The following is a 9140-nucleotide window of genomic DNA, read 5'->3' on the forward strand; positions in this document are numbered from 1 at the left end:
TGCAATTTGGATTTATTGCATCACTAGCCTCCCAATTTTTAAAACCCTATTATTTGCACTATTTCAAATAACTTGAAAGATCTAACAAGGTAGAGGTATTAACAAATTCTGTGTTTATTGCATCATACACCTAAAATATACTTAACTGGCCTTGTAAAAGCAGGATTTAAAGGGGTAAAAGGACAGTTTCACCAGTCAGGGTGAGATCAGACACGTCCCGCAGAGGAGGTTTCTGTATGTCAAACAGCATCAAAGAATTGGTGGGCACCAAATGGTAGGATTTAATGTTTCAGGAGAGGAAATTTGGAGAGAATAACAAATCAGAAAGCCATGAAAAGAAGGGAAGTCAAGGTCACCTCTCCATCTTCCAACATTGCCAAGACAAGAAAAATAGGTGAGCTTTCCCTGGGCGAGATTCCCAATCCACAAAACCCCCCACATTATGTTCTTGTTGCCAGGACTTGTCAGGAAGGTGTGAGGGTGGAAGTGAGGTATGGTTATGGAGGGAGAGTGGCCACTGCTGCTGTGGTCCCTGCCAGTCCCCCCATAATGTTCAACATTCACCTACAGATCCACAGCATTTATATTCTTTCTCTCACTACCTAGGTGGTCAGTGCTGCCCCTAGGCAACATCTCAGTCATTCTCTGTTACAAAGCTGAAGGAATGCATCACAGATGTGTAACTAATTGCAATGAACAAGGACACTTCAGTACCTCTGAAGGTCAGTTAGCATTGGAAGGATTTCTAATACATGATTTTATTACCGAAAGCATAAATATGAATTACCCTTATGTAATCAAAGCCATTCAAATGATAAAACACTGGAACTGGTTTGGGGGCCCCTCATAATCAACAGAAATGCTCCAAACTGAGATGCCCTGTTTACTGACTCACATAATGTAAAAACTACACAAGAACATTTCTAAAACTTCTGGAGGTTGATTAAAACCTTTTAGTTGGATGTTTCTGAGAGACTACAAAGAATTACTACACATGTCTTAAATTTATAAAGACCATCATGGTCTAAAACAGAAAACAATAGAATAGCGTGATCCTGGGACTTAGGCAATGAGTAATGAGAAGCAAGCTCCCCCTTGCACTACGTCTGTCCCATTTTGCCTCTTTCCTCTCAGGCTGCCTGATCCAGTACCCAAGGCTAATATTCTCTTTCCAGATGGAAGTCCATCCATGTTCTACAGAAACTAAGCCACCAGCAAACCCATACTTAGTGAAGAAGACACTAGCCAAATTCAACCCAACAACCCAAATCGTATATGGGATTCAATTTGGGCTTAAAATTGAAGCAAATATTTGAGGCAGTCTGTGGATATAGGACTGGACTTAGTTGTAGTCTTTCCAAAGAGGGCAATTTCCCAACACAAAATTCAGCTACACGTCAAGTATATTCTTGGAGCAAATAATCATTCAAATGTATTTATAGGGAGCAGTCACTTTCGTGCAGCAAGAGATTTTTTTTTCAGTTTACAAATCCTACCACCCACCTAATGAATTATCTATAAGACAGGATGCTCACTACAACCCTTTTAAAGTAGCTTCTGCATCATAATATTGCACAAAAAAATAATAACACAGTTTTTTAAAAAGAATATTGCACAAAAGTAAATTTCCTTCTGGCCTTTCTTTGGTTATACACTAAGGGAGCAATCTTAGCAAAATAGAATTTGTTCTAAACAACAGTGACTCTTGACTGAAATCAGATATTTAAACTTCAAAGAATAAATAATAACTTACACCACATTGGTTGTCACTCCTTGGTTCTATCTTTCAAATGTTTCTGCTGCCCTGAGAACCTCATTTCATTTTAAGAGTGTGTTGTATTGACTCTGATATTTGTAGTTAGTCATTGTCACTTTAGAATTTTTTTCTCCATCTTCTGGTCGAGTTCATTTAGAGAAACCCTGCTATTTCCATTCTAAAAGCCACTTTTCACCATCTTAAAGGGAAATATATTCATTTTCCTGCAACTTTCATTCTAAAGATTCCAAATTTTGTAGTGAAAGATGTCTTCAGAGAAATCAAGTGGTTTGTATTTTTAAAAACAACTTATACTTATTTTACACTCATAAGATGTTATAAACTTACTACTTTATGAATTAAAACTAGAAAAAAAATCTCTATTTATTAGGGTTCATATTGCCAATGAAGTCCCCTTCAACTAAATGTATATTTAAGCTATCCTCACATAGAGCAAGTCGAGTTGCAGCAAATAAATAATAGACTCTATTTTCATCAGCAAAAATTGATTTTCACTGAAGTTATTTAACAGTGCCTGAAAATAAAAGTGTGCTATTTAAAGAGAGCTTGTGAAATTTCAGGAATGTCATATATTGGTAAACAATGCAGAACGACATGTGTAAAGAGGCAATTAATTTGTTGAGCTAATGAGAAACAGGTTCTCCTGCAGTTATTTTTGTCTACAAGCCAATGCTGGGGTGATCTTGCCTAAATTCAGAAAAGCACTAGCAGTTCTGTCCCAATGGTACAGTTGTGAGTGAGGTCCCATTTCTTAATCCCTGCATCCTGCTTACCTTCCAACATCTGGCCAAGAGGCAGATACTCTGACAATAAACTTGCACTGTGCAGGGGCTGTGACAAAGGGAAAAGGGAGGGCTGACCTGGAACAATGCCACAACAGGGCACTGGCTTCTCTGCTCACCCTCCCTTTCCACACTAGCCTGAAGTGACCTCAGGAAGAAGCTGTTAGGGCAAGAAACTCCCCTCCACCTCAGTGACTTTTTTTTTTCAGATTTGCATTTTATGTAAACATTCAGGTTTTATTCTCATGTATTCTTATGTTGGCAGGAGCTGATGCCAAGAACTTACAGGCAAACAGTAACTTTTGTTGTCTACCTCTTAGCTAAACAAAAATACCCACAATGTAGTATTATCATTAGGCAAAATTTGCTTTCTTACATTTCACACAAGAATGCAATATTATCCTTTCTTGAACAAAATGCCCGGATTACTAAGGAAACTGTCTTTGGCGGAAGTGTTTAAGAAGTATATTTTATTTAAATAAATCCTCCAGGAGGAAATGGGAGAAATCATTGCCTTCACTTAAAAGACAACTGTGTAAGTTGTTACTTGTCAAATTTCTCTGCAGCTCACCAACATTTCCATATTGGAAACATCAATATTTCCCCCTTACTCTTCCCAAAATGACCTTAAACTCTCAAAGTTCTGTCTCCTGGGCTTGCTTCTCTCTTGATTCCACCCAAGCTGTACTAATGGTTTGCTTCATATGATCATCTCCATCTTCATAAATTGTCTTTAGAACATTCATCAATCCCTCACTAGCATCCGTTTCAGTGTAATGGGAGGGCTTTTCCTTCTCTTTGCATCTTTCTCAAACTGAATCAGGTATCCCACCACGTTTTCTGCCTTTTTTCTACATAAGAATTGCATCAGTTTTGACTTTTTTTGAACTGCTTTCCATAGAGATCGGTGTCAAGAGGTTGATCACAGTCATGGAGTAACTGTTCCCATTTAGATTCTTTACCAAAAGATCAAATGACCTCTTTGTGAAATGCACCTGCATGTTCTCAGTGGGGACTTGACGAACTCCAAATAAAATAACTAGATTTTCACAAACTTATCTGACTGATCTCATCAGTAATTACTGATTTTCATTGTAATTGTAATTGTAATGGGAGCCACCACAGCAGCTGGCTTTTCATTGTCAAAGAGTTCTGCTTTTCTTTCTGATTTCTGCCACATCTGGTCCTCGATTTCTGTCTCAATCTTGGATTTTTCCGCTGTAAAGGCATCACGTACTCTTTCTAGTGGCCTTTTCTAGTAGCACCTTCACACCTTCTAGATCTTCCCATAGCTCTTCAAAAGTTGAAGCCATGGTCAGGCTGCATCAGGCAAGGCCCAAGCTGCAGCCATGCAGAGGAGAACAAGAAACACCACACCATGTGCCCTCACTGGGAGGCAGACCCCACTGCCAGGAGTCACCGTCCACTTCACTGAATTTTGATAAAGTGAATCCAGAGCAGCACTCAAAGTTTTGACTTAGGCTTGAGTTAGGAAACCCAGTATCCAACTCTCAGCTTCACCACTTATTCCCAAACTGTCGTACTGACCATATCTTTTATTTTTTACATTCTGAGGCTTTGACATCTGGGGCCTTGCTGACCAGAGACTATTCCTCTTAAGGTTGGCCAATTCCTAGAGAAAATAGACAACAGCATGCTTTTCAAATGCTAGCCAACCACCCAGAGTCTGTACCCTTAAGCACTTCCTTTACTGGGGTCTCATACTCCAGGCCACTATATGCCTGCCCTAAACGCCCAGGTCCAGGTACCAAGACAACTTGGAAAGCACACAAACCCAAAACCCACTAGAATCACTCAAACTAGCCAATCCTAAACCTGCTTCCCTGCCTCTCCTGTTTTTCCATGGAAATCACAGTAAAGGCTCTTGCCTATAGTTTCTTCCTCTCCCTCTGTTTTTTGACTGAATCCAGAGCTTCCTCATATGCACCCACCACCTCATCCCCACCCAGCCCTGGTGGGGTGTGGTATGCCTCTTCTCTTGGGATCTGCAAGTGTAACAAACTAGCTTTTCAACGGCAATCATATTCTGATTTACTGGTCTTACCATACTTTAATAATAATAAAACAGCTGTGTGGCCTTGGAAAAGAGACAGAAATGGAAAGAGGCAGAACTTACCCTGCCTCCATTTGTTCATCAGTAAAAGGAGGATAATATTTCCTTTTCACAGTGCTCTTGTAAAGATCAACTGAAATAATACACGATGTACTTAGTAAGTGCTCAATACTGATGCTCCAAATGAATAGATTTTAAAAAGTAGGATTTAGAGATAACTCATTACAGGTTACATAGCTAGGAAGATGGAAAATCTAAATGTCACCCAGATTTCTCTGACTTCAAATCTCCTTTTTTTTTCACATCACAGACCCTCCTACTGCACTCTGAACAGCTATCACAGTAATAAACACATAGTTGGATGATAGTAAGTTCTGTACAGGTACTCGTGTGCTCAATAAACTGAAGGAAGGAAAAGGAGAGGGAACAAGGGAGGGAAGGAGGGCAGGATGGAGGGAGGAAGAGGGAAGGAAGGAAAGAAACAAAGGTGGAAGGGAGGGAGGGAGAATCCTTTCTATCTCAGGAATACAAATAAGACTGATTTCTCTCCTGCTACCTTTCCTTCTTTCTGGGCCCTCAGTCTACCTTCAAATAAAGGTAAAACAGCTTTAGCTCCAATTATAAAAATTCCCAACATGGACACACCCCCAGTTACATAAATTTCCCTTTATCAGTCTCACTTTTTCATGGACCCAAAACTTCTAATAATTTCTGCCAAGTCTCTTCCTCTTATAATCTCAATCTTCAAGATATTTTTAAAACACCACTCTGCAACCATTCGAGGTCAGTTCTGAGTTCCCCATTCCTGCAAAAGCTTGTATATACTCTGATGACAACTTCTTTCCTTCTCCTCCTCTGCTCCTCTATCATGCACCTGGGCTTCCCAACTTCACGTGGCCTAGAGACACCAAGTCAACATTTTACAGCCTCACATAGAACAAACATCAGCAATATAAAGCTCTATTTGATCACTCTTGACCCAAACTGGTAAGTAGTATTCTCAAAACTACCTATAACTTAAAGAGGGGTTTTTGTTTGTTTGTTTTTGTTTTGTTTCGTTTTGTTCTGTGTGTTTTTTTGTTTTTTTTTTTAAACTTTTGGGCAGAAGTTGCAAGCTTAAGAGCATCTAGGAGGAGTAGAAAGGTCCTGAAAATGAGTGAAACTCACCACATAAGGGCAGGAAGAGAGAGAGCACATGGCCTCCAGGCAGTTAAGCAGCCCCAATTGGTGACCTCATGCTGAGAGAGCCCATCTGGTCAGAGATCACACATTTTCAAGAGCTAAAAATCTGTATTTTTAAGTGAAGAAACTCCCTACATTTAAAGTTTGCCAACTAATTCCATTTTTTTAAACACTGCATATGCCGATGAAAATAATTTTGTGCAAGTTTAAGTCTAAAGATCTTTACATTAAGACTTTTTCCCTAAGGTATTTTACGAGTATTTTCAAATACATAGAAAAAGAGCACAACATTTATCCTGAGGAAGACCTACATGAAAGAAAGTTCTTTTTAATGGGATGGAATGGAATGTTTAAAGCCATAAAATTTTACAATCTAAGTGAAATGAATTATATTAGGTGGAGACTATAAATGTTGGTTTTTCACCTTCTTAAACATCTCTCATCAATTCCTTTGATGTTCCCACTGCCACCAGCCTTGTCCATGCTACCAGTATATCTTCCCTGGAATAGTTCCCTAACCCTCCAAGTGGGAGGCACCATACACAGCGTAATCTGCTTTGTTTTACTTTGTAATGGATAATTTCAACCACATCCATCCTAGCATAATATAATTTAACTAAGTGCATGTGCCTACTACATTTTCATCTTTATACTGACATTAATTCATCTTCGAACTCTTAAGTTGAAGGATTTAATTATTATACTGACATTAATTCATCTTCGAACTCTTAAGTTGAAGGATTTAATTATGACAAAAAAAGAAACTTAAAAATCTAATTTTTTTCTCTTAAAATGCATGCATGCCTATATAAAATAATACAAAACACAGAATATCAACTGCATAAAATTAAACAAAAAAGCCAAAATTCATTTTCAACAACTAAAATCAATTCAGATTTAAACTTCAGAGTCAAACTTAGAACGTCACAATTTCCCATGATTTACAGTGAAAGTCAAACTTTGGCAGGGGCCTGGCTCATTGCTAAAGTATTGCTAAATTTAAATTTTGCAATATTTTATTTTCAGGTATGAAACATTTACTAAATTTTTTTTTTTTTCATTTACTAAATTTTAATTCATTGCTATTGCTCTGTTAGTCTTCTTAAAACAATGAGAGCAAAAAGCAGCACAATTTTAATATAATTTTCACTTCTGTTTATGTTTTTAGCCTGTATCAGCCTTTGAGAAAACAAATTTTCTTTTCTTCAGTCTTTGTCTTTTAAAACTAAACAGTTCTAATTTTATACTATATGCATATCTCTATCACCAGTATGATTTCCTAACATACAGAAAGCAGAACTCATGAAATAATCCAGATATTCATTCACTTTATTTCTGAAAACTGAATAAAAATGTTCAATTTTTTTCTCAGTAGTCTTCTACATCTTATTGGTCATTACAGACATAGCACAATTTCCCAATAACTGTTTTTCTGACTCCATAACTTAAAGAATCAGCTGGCAAAAATCTGATCTTAGGGAAGTAACATATTATACATCGGTTTTCAAATGAACACCAATTGAAGCATGTTATATAGTCTACATGATAGGATCTTTGGAAGGATGATGTCAGCAAAAATAGAATTAGGGACCCATAAAATTCTCTCCCCCATAAAGAAAAATAGCAAAAATCGTCAGAATAAACATTTTCAGAACTCTTGAAATTAATGAAAGGTTTAGAGCAATCTAGGGAGCATTTATTCAAGAAAAAACACTGAACTTTGGCTATAAAAAAAGCATGCTTTGCAGCATTTTCTCGGGTCTATTCTGATCCTCCACTCTATATCTGTGAGACAGCTTTAAATACCAAAGCCTGCAATCATGGTGAAAACCAACAACCTACAATCACACTATAAACCAATAGCCTGATAGCCACCAGAGGGGGAAAATGAGAGTGCAACTCCTTTAAAGCCTCATTAACAGAGCACTATCAGTATTTGCCCTGTCTTATGGTTCCATGGGAAACTCCACACTCAAGATTGTGTTTTTTAACCATCCCATTCAGGGCAAAAAGTATTTCCCCAGGAGCATTTGTCAAAAACGGTTAGAGGCAAATGGCTGTATGAGGGAGTGGTAACAGTTTGAATAAAATGAAAGCCTGGGGAACAAGATGCCCACAGGGCATTGAAAATCTCCCAACATGTTTCTGGGAATCTAGAAGCCCCCATGATGCATAGGGCTATGTATATGTCTAGGGCTGTATACATGTTCAGGAATAATCTGAGAAGGCCCTAAATTCTCACTGCAGTCTGACTTTGAGACTCTGCAAAACCAGGAAGGCAATGTTATTAACTGCATAATTGAGTGTTGAAGGTTTGTCCCAACATATAAAAAGTATCCTTTAGCAAGGCAGAGAAACACTGAATCTAGATGTTTAAGAAAATTTATGTCCAATCATTAGCTGACTACTAAGATAACCAAATACAGACATTAGTGACCATACATGACAAAAAATACAGACTTCATAGAATTAGTTCAGAAAAGACACTAAGAAAAAAAAAAAAACAACCATGAGGAAGGAGAAGAATTTGATTTCTAGAGTTGCCACTTTATATTATTTAAAGTGTCCAGCTTTCAGGTGTCTAGCTGGCTCAGTCAGTAGAGTATGTGACTCTTGATTTCAAGAATGTGAGTTTAAGCCCCACATTCAGTGTAGAGATTACATAAAATTAAAATATTTTTAAAAATATCTAATTTTCAAAAAATAATGCTAGATATAAAAAGAAACAAGAAAACAAGACCTATCCACAAAAAAAGAAGCAATCAATAAAAACTGCCTGAGGACTTACTGGACAAAGACTTTGAAGAAGTTATTCTAATTTTTTTCTAACAAGTAAAGAAAGCTATGCCTAAAGAAAAAACTGTAAAAATGATAAGTCATCAAACAAGTAAAAAGATAGAAATTACTATAAACATACACATACAAAAATTCTGTAGTTACAAATACAATAACTGAAATGAAATGTTTACTAATGGGACTCAGCTGCAAATCTGACCAAAGAGGAAGAAAGAATCAACAAAATTGAAGACAGTTGAATTAGACTACTCAGCATAAGGAAAGGGAAGAAAATGAATGAGGAAAAATGAACAGTGCCTCAAAGACCTAGTACAAAATATCAAGTGTACCAACATATATATATATATTAGGGGCCCCAAAAGGAAAGAAGAAAAGGAATGGGAAAAGATTATCTGAAAAAATAATGGTGAAAAATTTCCTAAATATGATCGAAAAAATTAATCTGGACTTACAAGACGCTCAGTGAAATCCAAGCAAGATAAACTCAGACAGCCATATTCACACATATTACAATCAAATGGCTGAAAGA

The 9140-nt window shown here is 37.2% G+C and overlaps 1 pseudogene; it reads right to left on the reverse strand.

Moving 5' to 3' along the window:
* Nucleotides 1–3194: 3194 nt before the first annotated feature.
* Nucleotides 3195–3872, reverse strand: LOC140602293 (calcyclin-binding protein-like; annotated as a pseudogene).
* Between the last annotated feature and the right edge of the window lie 5268 nt (nt 3873–9140).

This window comes from Canis lupus, chromosome 13, assembly GCF_048164855.1.
Source record: "Canis lupus baileyi chromosome 13, mCanLup2.hap1, whole genome shotgun sequence".
Classification (NCBI taxonomy): domain Eukaryota; kingdom Metazoa; phylum Chordata; class Mammalia; order Carnivora; family Canidae; genus Canis; species Canis lupus.